This window comes from Myodes glareolus, chromosome X (genome assembly GCF_982192425.1).
Source record: "Myodes glareolus chromosome X, mMyoGla1.1, whole genome shotgun sequence".
Classification (NCBI taxonomy): domain Eukaryota; kingdom Metazoa; phylum Chordata; class Mammalia; order Rodentia; family Cricetidae; genus Myodes; species Myodes glareolus.
Genome location: NC_142053.1, coordinates 17,272,510 through 17,287,460, shown reverse-complemented (window position 1 = coordinate 17,287,460; position 14,951 = coordinate 17,272,510).

Sequence of the window (14,951 nt, the reverse complement as noted above, 5' to 3'; positions counted from 1 at the left end):
AAGGAGACAGAGGCACCCCCCTTTCCAGAAAAATAAGTCAATCCATACATACACAATTAAATGAATAAATTAATAAATAGACACACACACACTGAGATACATGTTGTAAAAGACACATAGAACAAATGAAAAAAGAAAAGACAAAGTCAAATTCCTCCCTCAAAAAAGAAAAAAAAAAAAGGAGAATTGCCCCAGAGCCTTCTGACTCTCCCCTTGCAGTTCAGCAGCGGAAGAGTTGGCCACACCTGGAGTGAGTTTGGGTGGTGGTGTCCCATGCAAATGATCCTTTCAAGTCATTTTCAAGATTTCTGTGCTGCCAACATTTGTTAACAGTTCCCCACATTTCTGTCATTGAGGGGAAAGGAGGAAACTGTCTCCCTGGTGGATTTCTCGTCAGAGAGGCATGAGTATATTACAGTCTCTTGATTTTTTTGAAGTAAGCTACATTTCAAGAGATGAAACAAAGGTAACTCTTAACATCTGCCAAGATGTCCTCAGTCCTTATATCAAAGAAATAGCCACGGATGCTAAAGAAAGAAAGCAGGCTTCATAATTTATTCAATTAGAATATGCAAAATACTGGGCCAAGTGGACTTTTGGCAAGCAAAGTGCTGTGGTCTTTCTAGGGAAGAGCACCTTAACTACAGGAGTCTTTTGGGTTGCCTTTCAAAGGCCCTTGGTCCAAGTTGAGCTCCCCAGATGTGCTATCAGATGTTGCTGAAGTAAAGAGCATGCTTTCGGCATGTACGGCTTGAGTCCGAGGACCTTTGCTTTCCAAGTTCATTTTTATGTAGAAATAACTACTGAGAAATCATTATTTTTAACAAGACGTATTCTTGTCGTTTTTCAAGTGTACAAAAAGAAAAGCTATTTAAAATTCTACACTCATGTATATGCAGCCTTGGGGAAGCCCTATTAGATGCAGAGATGATTAATGCTCTCCTCAGAATCTTATTTGCTTCTTCAACTGATTGCTCATATAGAATCTTACTTACCAAGTCCTTGAGTATTGAAGTACCCTATCATTCGAGGAAATCACTACTCACCAGTCCGCCTCAGGCTGTGGAGAGAGGGTACAAGGATGCAGTGCTTCCTAAATGGACAAAGTGGCTCGCTCTCCACCCCACGGCACTGGCTTCACGTCTGGCCCCAACTCAGTTCAGAAATTCTACTCCTGGAGCTGAAATTGTTGTGATTCAGGTGCCTTCAGGACCTTGACGCGTGGAACACACTGAAATGTGTAGGATTTGAGTCTTTCAAAGGCTTATGCATCCTTAGAACCAGGAAAGGAGAGGGGATTTGTTAAAGAATTATAATATGTAAATATTACATTACATATTAGTGGAGCTAAACACTCTGCTTTGAGTAGACAGTGGCCCAATGAATTGAAGGTACTCCAAACCAAAATCATTGCTTGCACCCTCATCCTCTGCCTGAAGGGATTATTGGCTCCTGATTTCTCCATTTTCATTCCCACTCTGCATTTAAAGCCTCAAAGGCATTGCTGGCAGTTCTAGCTAGCGCGTTTTAAATGCATCCCATCTTTCTCCAATGTTTCTTGATAGCTGTGACTAAATTCGAGCGCCACTATCGTTCTTATTCTCTGATCTCTTCCCTCCTGTCCACTCTCATGATCATCCCCTGTTGAGCCCCCCTCCCTCCACAGCTCTAAGCATCCACTCCACTGGCCCCCCAGCCTCTCATTGTCTCCCTTCAACCCCCGCAATCAGTCCTCCACACCCACCACAAGAGAGCTTGCTAAAAACACAGGCTGGCTGATCATGTCACTAAAAGCCTTAAATAATAAGAGAAAAGAGGCACGGGGATAAAAGCCGAGTGGGGTTATCAGAACTCATGCTTTAGTGCTCGAAATGAACAATTATCCTGATTTTAAGTATACCCAAGTCATTTTCCTAAGAATTGCAATTGTTATGGCGGAACCCGTCCCTCCAGGGTGTGTGGGAAGAACATTTTTATCTGTGTTATGGCCTTCAGGACTTTATGTCAGGACATTATGTATTGTGTGTATCGAGGAACTTTGCTTGACAAGGTTTGTCCAAATACATGTAGCAATGGATTCTGTTCCTCAGACAACACCACCTTACTCTGTGCCAGGTGTTTTGCTGGGCACTTGAAGTACAAGTATGTATGTGACATAGCATCTGTTCTCATGGAACTTTATCTGATTCTCTGAAGGAAACTCAAAGCCTTCAGTAACACTCTTTACCTATAGCAAAAACTCTAAACGCCCCATTATGAAACACAAGCAAACCAACCTTTCAGGAACCCTGCTCTAAGCTAGGGTATTACATTCTGATGACATCTCCATGAACACCCCAGCTGCCACTCACTGGATATATGATCATGGGGAATTTTTTTCTCTCTTCACCTGTAAAACTGGAGAAATAATGTTTCCTAGCTTGTAAAATAAACAAGGATGACAACAGAGCCCATGCGGATGTAGGATCATTTTGGTGTGAACTTCACACACAGGGCTTTGGGCCAACCTAAGTGCTAAGGAGCTTAGGACTTCTATTAGCATGCTTTTGGATTCTTTAGACATCTTTGCCATTCTAGATAGGTTAAGTTTGATACAGACTTTCCTGCTGGTAAAAATCCCTAGGGAGAACACAGAGCCTCAGGCTGGAAGGCTTTGTACTTAGTATGGTTGTTCTAAGCTAGTCCTGGGCAGTCTGAAGTCTCCAGTGGAAGCTCCCATCTCTGAGCAGTTGATAGAAGCCCCCAGCATGCCCCCTTACAGTTCAAGAGGAGGCCTATAGCTGGCAAGAAGTTGAAAAAAGATTCCCTGTAGCTTCCCCCTGGAAAGAGACATCTGGATATGATGCTATGGTCTGTGGAATCATCCCGAATGCCATAATTGCTCTCTACCAGTGAGCTCGAAGAGTCATGTTAGGATGTCCAACACCCAAGTGTTTGGATTACATGAAATCAAGCTAATTTTTAAATCACGGGAGTAAACCCTTGTTGGATGTTTCCATGTAAAAGTGAAAGAATTCAATAAAAGTCAGCACACAGTGTATTGGGATGGCAGCGTCTAGGACTGCCGCACCCCCCTGCCTTTCTGTGTGTTCTAGTGCACCTCATTCAATCCAGTCATAGCATCTGCTTCTCTGCCATTCAAGTTGTAGGCAGAGTCCTTGGATACAGAGAACTCACTAAACAAATGCTGCGTACTTGCTATGTGCCTGCCGTTTCTCTTGGTGATGGCAATATGGTGGTTAATAAGAAAATTTTAGCCCTGCTGGGGCAGAACTTCCAGAACCCTAAGATAGTACACAGTTAGTTAAATATGTAACCTAAAGGACTATTGGGAAGAAAATAACTCTATGCAACATGTGAGGATGAGAAGATCCTGGGACCGGATTGGGGCGACGGGATTGTGAGCATGCTGGGATCATCCTGGAGATGATATCTAAGTAATGGAAGGCAGTGTCGGATCATGCCACAAAGCTATCTGGAGAAAGAATGTGACCGTTGGAGAAACTGGGAAGAACACAGGACAACGAAGAATAATGTTTGACGTGTTTGAAGATCAACGCATAGCAGGATGAGTATGGCTTTGGTCAGAAGAAATAAGGTAGAGATGTAACCAGACATCAAGAAAGCAAAGGACTTAGGCACCAAACTAAGTGCCCAGGTCGTGTTCTGACAGTGAAGAGGAACTTAAGGGAAGGTTTTAAAGAATGGCAGCATTGAGCTCTTTATCATAATGAAGTTGTCCTTTTTAACTGTGCTAAAATCCTCATAACAGTTTGCATTGGTTTAATTACTTCTTCTTGGGTATCAGTTTTCTCATCTATAAAAATAAGTAAACATTGGGTCTGTGAGATCGCTCAACAGGTAAAAAATACCTGCGGCCAGGCCTGATGATCTCAAACTGATCCCCCAAACCCGCAGGATGGAAGGAGAGAGCTGACTCTCAAAGGTCGTCCTCTCACCTCTGCCTTGGTCACACCCTGTCCCACTAAACAAATGAAAATGTAATTGATTAGAGCCACCAGGGAACGTGGACAGTTCGTCAGAGCAGTGCCAGCTGGAAGGCGAAGAGAAAGGGCACAATTTAGGAAGACGAGAGGGAGAGGGGCTTTAAAATGAGAAAGAGAATGCCACCGCGTGACGTGGAACTAGCCAGAGGTCTAGAAATTCTGTTGACCTTGTATCCATACTGACGGTTTATGCTGATCCCAGAATGCGCTGTGTCCAGGATGGCTTGATCTGATGAGGTCATATAGAGGTCAAATTCATTTTTTTGAAACATTCTTCCACACAGCAGGAGCAAATGAGTAATTATGAAGTCTAAGAAGACCCTTTCCATGTTAATAGTCTGGCAGCCCTGGGTTCTTTAAGTTCAATACTTAAGCATACAACCTGATGCCAGGACTATATTTACATGGTCTTAATCTCTGTTTAGAAAGAGAATTTTTATGGCTGCCATTGTCAGTCAACTTTGACTACAAGCCCACAAGCCCACCAGGTAGCAGTCATGGGAGCTTAGGTCAAAGAGGATGGAAATGGTCAAAGCAGCTGACGCTGAACATTCTAGAGACAAACGAAGTGGAGGTGATGGATGAGTTCTGTCCAGGCTGGCTGTTTTGAGTCTCTCAAATGCCATCCACCGAAATGTTGATATAGTTATTTAAAAGCCATCAGGATTTAATTAGTTTTATGACTATATGTTATTTTATTTGATGTTTAATAAAAATTATATACATACTAAGTATACCACGTTTCAGTTATATTCCGCCTTAGGCAATTCTCAGACTAATAATGGCATTTCTGACGAAGAAGCAGAGTCATGAAGCATGCTTCCTTTTAATCTAAGACTTTTACCCTTTCAGACATTTCATGTCAAGCCAGACTTTCATTTGGTTTGCCAACTTTTCAAGTCATATACTACAGCACGGGCTTGGATTCACTCATTCATACAAGTGTACACTGAGCACCAATAAACTAAGCAGAGCCAGGCGTTGTTAGCCAGGAGTCTAAAAGTGTATAAAATCTGCTCTGTGGCCTCAAAGAGTTCACAGAATAGCAGGGGAGCTGAGGCAGGATTACAATTCCAATATAAGGTGGAATGGGAGTAGTGCCAACAGAGCAGTACAAAGGGCAATGGTGTTCAAAGGACAGTTCGATCATTTCCAGATGGGGAGATCAAAGAAGGCTTCATGGAAGAAGTGGTATTTGTGCTGAGCCTTGAGGGGTAAGGTTTCTGCTGCAGGAGATGAGTGAAAGAAAAGAGAAACATTGTAGATTCGGGGCTAGTGAAAGTTGAAGCGGACGGCAGTGACTGCAGTGGGCAGATAGCTCATCCTACAAAGCGCTGGCGACTTTACGGGAGATTCTGCTCACGCCTGTCAAGCAGTCTCTATTACAGTTCAGGGTTGTGGAGAAGCATTACTGCTCACTAGAAACTGGAGCATGGAAGTTCTTTGACACGTCTGACCTTGTAACCTTCACTGTCCGTGGACAGAACTGAGTTTCGACGTTAGTTGGTGCCATAGACTAGATGCTAGAGGATGAAAGACTGTGCATTGGGGGAATATTATGGGCATGGGAGGATGAAGTGAGGGAGAAACAGAGAGTGGAAGAGCATCTGAGAGGAGTGGAGATGGGGAGGTGAACAAAATTGAAAAGGAGAACATACCAGAAGCCTGTCCCAAGCCAGCCTGAACCTGGGCACTGGATGGAGAAGGGCTGTCAAGGTTTGATAGGAAGGTTTAGCTTAGTTGGCCAGGGGTTCTGATTTTATTTTGTTTCCTTTCATTTCTCACACACTTCAGAAACATTCAGCTTTTGCCCCCCTTTCCAGTCAGTGTGAGTTTGGAGAATTGTCCGCAGAGGCATATTTGGTCACATCTATTGTTACTGTGTACTCTCCCACACTGTAGTAGCCTTAGTCAACTTTAAATGTGATGTTTTTCGTCTTCAGAATGTGGATACGAATAACCAGAAGGGTAGGAACAGTGACAATAATAAACAGTTGGATCAGAGGATACTTGCCCTGGGCTTTTCACGTGGCAAGCACTACATTTCCTTATAACATGCCTATTCTGTACAAAACCATCCTTCCTAGAGAAATTTTACAGTGTAAATATAAAATTTAGTATTCTCCATCACAGCTATACCCACCAGGGACTTATATTTCTATAAACGCTGTATATCCAGAGTCACTTAGAAAAAGTAAACTGCTTTTCTGCCCTGCTTCCAGGCCAACTGACTCAGCACTTTCCAGTGGGTCAATGAATTATGCCTCAGCTTTCTGATCGTGGGTTTATTTTATACACTTAGTCTTTTCAACAAAGATAATACAGGGAGAGTAAGACTGTTCAAACTTACTTTGGATGACTATTTAGTGTTTATTAACCCTCAGGGAGTCAGAAGTGATTTGCTTCGAGCTCATTTGTGATTTTTCTGGAAGCTTTGGATGTGGAACAAAATATACATACCTTAGTGGAATCCACGTGACCTTTTACACTGATACTCAGAAGAGTGTATCTTATGTGAACTTTGCTTACCTTTCCAAAGAATTTACTGCTAAAATTATAGAGGTTTCAAATATTATTTTTATGTTTTTTAAGAAAATCCCAATGTTTCAATTTATATTGTCAGTATAGTTACCTTTCTAGACAAAAAAAAAAACCCCAAGCAATTAATTTTAAAGTAATTATGTCATTGGCTGAGGAACACTCCAAACAGTAGAAACTTATAAGAACCAAGCTAATCTTGATTTAAATCACTGAATATGAATAACAACATTCAACATGTCAAATGAGGGGAAAAGAAGTACCCCAAACCTAATTCCAAATTTCCTTAAGTGTGGAGCAACTGTTTTGCCTGCTTTTAATAAAATACAAAGCTTAAAGAATGTCACTAGAAAATTCAAAAGCCTTCTTTTGACATCAAATACCTCTTAAGAAACAACATTTGCAGCATTTTGGTGTAAATGAATTTTGAGCATGTGGGTTAAATTTTCCACAAAATCTGCATAGTTCAAAACCTAAGTGAGGAAATATTTCAAAGAAATGTGTTGCGTTTGACCAGTGAAAATGATGGTATAATTAGTGAAATCTGTAAGAGGCCGCAGACATAGTCAATTGTTTTGTTTCTAATTTTATTTATTTTTTCTTCCCCCACCCCCACTTTTTTGTTTCTAGTTTTAAAAGGAGATGTGCACAGTTTTGAATCAGACACATCCTTCCATTTACTAACAGCATAACCTTGAGGATCTTTTCTTTGCTTAGTTTCACTGTTTTCATCTGTACAATGGAGTCAGCAGGCATCAGCTCATAGTATCATCCTGGGACTTTAATAAAAGTGGTTCATTCTACTTTGCTCTTCCGGGATGTGTATGTATATAGACTGCTGAGCAGATAGAAGTGTGTGGATGTATTTTAATTGATTGAGTACACATATGGGTGTGACTATAAATTTCATGAATATGCACACAACCGTGTGAGCATTTGCATGAACGTTTGTGTAGCCGATATGTGGATGGGTCATTACTCTGCAAATGTATGTGAGAATGGGCAAAACTACGCACACACACTCTCACACACACACATACATGTCTCTGTGTATAAAAAATACAAGTGGGACCATTGCTGAGTACTCTTTCTATCTGTAGTGGTGCCATGGTATGGGTTACAACCCGATGTAACAGAATATGCAGTGATGCTAACCTGAGGTCTGTCCTAAAATTTGACTCAATATTAATTTGTCAAATTGTCAGTATTAATGAACCAATTAGATTTTTGAATTTCCAGAAAGCGATCATTTAGTGAATTCTCTGAGGCTATGATAATTTCTTATGCATTTGGTATCTTGCTAACATAAAGAGGAGGATGCAGTAAGATGTGTATATAGTCATTTCCCATCTTCTGAAGCAATGCTTTTGCAAATGTTAAAGTGGACTAAAGAAAGAACAATTAGCAGAGTGTATATATCTGAATAAACAGGTGTTGATTCTAAATCTCCCTTTTCTAGTCTTTGTTACCATTTCCAAGTTGCTTGGGCCGAAAAAAGAGTTAAGTTGCTGGTTTGACACACAGTAGCAAGTCTTCCCCTTTGTCTCTGAGCACTTACCTTGTTGGTGATAGTCGGCTGGAGCTCTTACCACTGGTCTTGGACACATTCTGACACAAAGCTCCACGAGAAATCTCCCCCGGCATTCTGAGCCCTGCAAGAAATAAGCTTCCTGCGATCTTTGGGAGACTCCTCTCCCCGTAGAAGCCTTCAGGATTTCTGCAGTTCCTGGACAGCTCCCAGCTTTCCTCCCGCATCCATGCTCCACTAGAGAGCTTGCTCCACGGCTGCAGCTCTGCACATGCATCTCCCTAGGGCTCGCAGGTCCCAGTTCCCCAGCTGGAGAGGACCATGCTCACCACACCAGCAGGATCTCCCTGTTAGTGAAGGTAGACGTGCGCGGCCCGATGCTTAGCTCTTCTTTGCACCTGAGTGTTGGGCTGTGGCTTAGTTCCCTTGAAAATGGAGGACTGCCCACCCTCTCTGTGTGCGACACACAACTCTGTTGAGAACCACCCTTACTGGAACGATTGCTTTGGAAGACTGTACTGGATGCTTTGGTGACACTGCCGTCACCTGTCTGGGCTTGGTATGCTCTCTCTCCTTATTGTTCAGTCAGTTTTGTGCTTTGTTTCATGTTTTCGTTTGTTTGTTTGTTTGTTTTTCTGGTACTCTTCCCTTTCTAGGATTTTGCTTTATGTCTTCGGTTAGCTGTTGGCACTCAGCCCTTGCTGAGCAACACTTCTTCGCTGATCTGGGATTTAGTCCCTTTCTGCCTCTTCTCTCTCTGTGTTAGTGCACACAGCTTTGGAGGCACATGCGTATCTACCCACAGCCTTTCCCCTCTCTGTGTTTCTGGGTCATCCCTTTGTTCCCAGTTCAGTGGCTCCTGAACACAAAGATGCACCTAAGAGCAGGGGTTAATGCAGCATCCTCTCCTCCGGAGCTCACTCTTGTCCAACTCTTGACCTCCTTGATTAGGTCTCAATCTGTTTCCGTGAGGTACTGAAACTAATTATGCAGATGAAGAGCTTGAACACAAATTCAAATAATCACCATGGGCTGGAGTAATAGGAAATTCAAGTGGGCTTAGCACAGGTCAGACTCTTTACATTAAGCTGCAAACACTCTGTCTATTTCTTTGTTATTCAAAAATAGCAAATATTTCTTGACTTTGTGATCAGGTAGCTAGGATTTGATCTTTTTTATATTTATTTTTGTAACAGAGAGCTTTTGGGCATTTTGATAAATTTATACTATGAGGAAAGTCAACTCAATTTTTATTTTTATCTCTACTTCTCAACAGTCTTTATGAGAGACAGGGAAAAGTATTTTCCAGCTTTTATAGCTCTTGTACTAATTTGTTAAGTTATATAGGGATCATAAAAGAACAGGAATTTCTAACTTGGCACAGGCCATGAGAAATTCCTGTGAGTGTATTTTGTCTGCACCCAAGGCAAGTCAATCTCTCTCTCTCTCTCTCTCTCTCTCTCTCTCTCTCTCTCTCTCTTCTCTCTCTCTCTCTCTCTCTCTCTCTCTCTCTCTCTCTCTCTGATATTTAATAGCTGTATGACCTTGGGAATCGATATAGTCTCTCTGAGCCTTACTTTCCTATTTGAAAAAAAATGTTTATTTCTGCATAGGTTTGTTTTGTTACTAACAATAGTAGATTAATATTTATCAAGCCTTTAAGAGCAAGGAGTGCCAGGCAATGGTGGCACATGTTTTTAATTCCAGCACTCAGGAGGCAGAGGCAGGCAGATCACTGGTCAATCTAGTTTACCTAGTCTACAGAGTGAGCTCCAGGACAGCCAGGGCTACACAGAAAAACCCTGTCTTGGAAATCAAAATGAAAAAGAGCAAATTGTGTTCCATGTAGTATCTTATTTCATTGTCATAACAACTCCCAAGACATGTATTATAACATCTTACGTTTACTAACAAGAAAAACAAGGCTCATGGAAATGAAGAGATTTGCCTGAAGTCACCCAGTTGAAAACTGAACTCGTAGTTAAGTAAAGATTTGAACTCCCATGATGCTTCAAGACTCTTCTTTGTTAGGTGTGTCTATGGGGACCAAGTGAAATGAAGCTGTGAAGGTTTTCCAAGTGATTAAACACCACATGATTTGCTACTAATAAAGCCATGAGTACCAATCATTATTGGACTTTTTCTTGCCTCTTAAAACAACAGATTCTAAGTGCATAGAATAAACCAGGTAAGCATGGATCATGAGATATGACTATACAGAACAATGTTTTAATTTTTAGATGTGTGCTACCATTTTATATTTCTGTGAAATCCAGCACATAACATGTTCACTGTTGTTTGAAGGGGGAATTAATGCGGGGAGAATTTGTTTTTCTGCTATGTCTGATGGTCACTATTAGCTATTCTTTCAGTTTAATCATTTTCCTTAATTCAGTTGACTCTTAACATTGTTTTGGAGACTTCTTTCAAGGAGTTATAATTATCCCCTAACTAATTATTGTTATGGTTTGGTTCTGAAATGTCTCCCATAAGCTCAGGTATAGAACACTTAGTCCCCAGCTGGCTGTTCTGTGTGTGTTCGGGGCAGGGGGTGCTGTGTGAAGAAAGTTAAGAGGGACCAGGTCACTGGGAGCGTGTTTCAAAAGTTATAGGGGGTCCACTGTCCTTTTCCTTCTGTTTGTGATATAAGTTTTCACTGCCATAATTTTATCTGAAAGCACATGAAGACCAAGGAAGCCTGGAATGAATCCTATGCAACCATGAGGTAAAACGCACCCCCTCCTTCTGAGTTGTTTTCTCAGATAGTTTTGTGGTATATAATGAGTAAAGCGAAATACTGTTAGCTATGTATTGTGACACACAATGAGTAAAACTAACTAGTACAGATCTCAAAATTGCCAAAAATATGGGGGAGAGATGATTGCTAAATGTGAAGAGCACTTGTCGCCAAGACTAAGTTCAATTCAATTCCTGACACCCTCATTGAGGAAGAAAAGAACCAACTCCCACAGTGTGTCTTCTGATCTCCACATATGTGCACACTCAGGTGTGAGTGCATGCAAGCATGTTTACATGCTCACACATACAGACAGATAAATGGATGTTAAAAATCATTTTTTTATTTTTTGAAAACCTAGGCAATATTTAATTTACAAAAAAATGCTTAGTGTCTGGAGAGATAGCTTAGTGCTTAAGAGTACTTCCTGCTTTTGTACAGGACTGTAGTTTGGTCCCCAGCACCCAGATCAGCTCATAACTACCTGTTGTTATGGGAACTCCAGCAGCATCTTTCGACCTTTGCAAACACATGAGAGCACTTGCTACATATAAACTCACAGAGGCACACAAGCATAGGCAAAAATAAAGGAGTCTATTGTTCACATTTTGCTCATAAAGTAAAAAGAAATGTTTACAGGCTTGATAAAGAGAAGTTACATAATCCAAATCATCTAAAACTTGCTGTCTAGGAATATGGATGGACCTGGCATATGATTATTCTCCTTTTCTTTTTTTTTTCCTTATTAGTCTCAGAACTGTGGACAATACACTTGGTGCCATCTAATCTGACAAATCATTATTTTATATGCCACTAAGCCAGTAAGAAAGAAAAATATTCTAAAGACATATTGGCCATATCAGTAATGCTGGCAATGTATGGGTTTGCCATGTAGACCTTTCATTGTCTGCTTAAAACTGCTTGCATTTAGGTGGAAACTTTTGAGACTTTTCCTGTTTTCAGTTCCTTTGATTATGCATGTAACCGCACTAAAATATTATATAATTTTTTTTGCAGACATCTTTTTCTTAGATCCTGTCAATCATTCATCATTGTGCAAGAAAATAAAGACCTGTGTAAATCCCACCAGGGATATTTATTTTGCCAATATGCCATTTTTACTCTGCTACTCGGATTTTATGCCTGTCAACAGACATAATACATTTCCTTTCATTAAAATATCCAGTCTGGCTATTTTGAAAAACCTTTAAATTGTTTTAAAAACCTCACCATGTTGGTACTGACATTGTATATAAACTCAAAAGATATGACAAAACCACCACCAAGTATGATCGAATGTGCACATACATAGATGATAGCTACTTTTCCACGCTATGTAGACAATAGTAATTGTGAGATGCTGTTGATTACAAAGCACATGATGATTTTGGAGTTGAACAATGTGTGTCTTAGGATCCTTTAAATACAGTTCTTAAGGTGACTTAGTGTGTTATTTGAGACAATGGAACTAGACATGATTCTTGCTTGAATGGCTAGCACAAATAGGCAATGAAGTCTTTCAGCACATAGTCAGTGCTCAGAGATGGTAGTCAACTGTTACTAAACTAAGCTACCTTTTAAGCAGGCATCACAGTGAAAAAAAACCCCATAAGCTCTAGAAAGGAATGGCCAAGTCTACCTTTCTAGAGCACTTGTGCATACACTTATTATTCTGAGATGTTACAGCCTCTCTAGTCCCACTGTGGTGACTTGTAGAAGAGAGTGGTTGGCTTCTTTCAAACCAGATGTTCTTGGATTATTTAATGGATAACAATGTGTTTGTGCATGCAATGTAGTATTACAGGTTTTAAAGATAAAGGAAATTCTATTTTATGCTAAAACATGGATAAATGTGATGGTATTACATTAAGTGTTATAAAAGCAGCCAGACAAAGACAATTGTTGTATGGTTTCCATATATGAGATATGTAAAACAATCAGTCACCAGAACGGAAAGTAGAATGATAGTTGCCAGAGACAAGGGAGATTAGATAAAGGAATGGTTATATAATGGCCTCAGAGTTTTCAGTTTTCAGGATGATAAGTTCTGGAGAATTGTTTTATAATAATTTGAGTATACTCAACACTATTGGACTGTGCATTTAAAAGAGTAAAGATGGTAATTTATTTTGCAGTGTGTTCATCTTTGCCACAATAAAACTTTCATGCATCCTAAGGATACCTTGTTTTGTTTGAAAAGCATTTGTACTTCTCAGACAATATTTTTCCCGTTGTTTTCTTTCTTCAAAGTGAGGAAATATTGTTCTGAATGAAACATACATGTCAAAACAATAATCTTATGCTCATGGCAAATAAGGATCAAAGGGCGATTTTTAGATCAGGAAGAGCCAGATGTGGTGGCTCACACCTGTCAGCTCCACACTCCGGAGGCTGAGGCAGCAGGATCAAGGGTTTAAGGTCAGCTTAGGTTACATAGCACATTCCAAGCAAGCTGGGTATACATAGCAAGATCCTTTTCCCTAAAACAAACAAACAAGCAAACAAGCAAACAACAGCAACAAGGAAAACCAGTCATTCACCCATAAAATTCAAATGCAAACAAAACCAAAACCCAAACAAAACACACACACACACACAAAATCAGGAAATGTTGGTGTATAGGAAATCTCTGATTTTTTATAAATTAATTCTTTATGTTCCTACTTTGCTGAATTTGTCAGTTCTAAGAGTCTTTAGTTTTTCTATATTTGAAATCAGAATTTGCCAAGATAATTTAACTTCTTGTTTGTATCTCTTTTCTTTCTTTTGACTTCCCTGACTGCAATTTCAAGGTCTATGTTGAAGAATGCTGACATGCTGGTCGGGTTCTTGCCTTTAGAGGAAATGCTTGAAGTTTCCTTCATTACGATGCTGGATATGGATTTTTTTATATATAGCATTTAATATGTGGAGGAATAACCCTTCTAAACCAGTTTACTCAAGGCTTTTATCATGAAGGGTTGTTGAATTTTATCAAAGGCTTTTTTTTGTTTCTGTCGAGAGGCTCATATGATTTTTATCTTTGATTCTATTTATGTTCTGTATTAAGCTTATTGATTTATATATGTTGAGCTGTCCTTACATCCTTGGTATGAAACAAATTTGATTGCCATGTGTAATCTTTTTATGTGTTGTTGAATTTAATTTGGTAGTGATTCATTGAGAATGTTTTACATATATAGTCATCAAAGGTGTTGGTCTCTCATTTTCTTTTTTGGGGGGGTACTCTTATCAGGTATTGGTCTTACAGTCATATTGACTTTGACTTCGTAGAAGTCAATTGGAAACATTCCTTCTCTTTTTATTTTATGGATTCGTTTTAGGACCATAATTATTAATTTTTTTCTTTTTATTCATTTATTTCTTTTATATTCTGGCCACAGTCTCCCTTTCACATCCTCTTCTCTCGATCCCTCTCTCCTATCCTCCCATCCCACCTCCTAATCACCTCCTATTCTGTCTCCATCCAGGAAGGGGCAGGTCTCCTATGGGTATCAACAAAACATAGCATATCACGTTGCAGTAAGACTAAGCAACTCCCCATGTATTAAGGCCGGGCAATTGGTGCCTGGCCCAATTGTCATCAAAAGGTGTTATCCAGCAACTGATGGAGACAGATACAGACCCACAGCCAAACACTGGCAGAGTTTGGGAATCTTGCAGAGAAGTTACTAGTTCTTTAAAAGTCTCATAAAATTCTGTTGAAAATTCATCCATCTACTGCTGGGCTTTTTTTTTTTGTTGTTGTTGTTGGGAGACTTTTTACTAATGCTATACTCATATTGCCTGTTGTAGATGAATTTAGGCATTTTATACTTTCTTAATTCAATTTCAGCATATAATTTTTCAAAGTATTCCCTAATAAGGACTGAATAGAGACCCAGCAATTAAGAGCACTGAATGGATACTCTTCCAGAGGACCAGCATTCAATTTCCAGCATCCACATGATGTTTCACAACCATCTGTAGCCTCAGCCTCAGAGTATCAAACACACTCTTCTGACCTCAATAGGTATTGCATGTATGTGGTACACAGAACATCCATGCGCATAAAAAAATTAAAAATTAGCTTATGGTTTCAAGTTGCAAGAACACAAATTTTTTTTGACCTCTGACTTTATTCACTTGGATCTTCTATTCT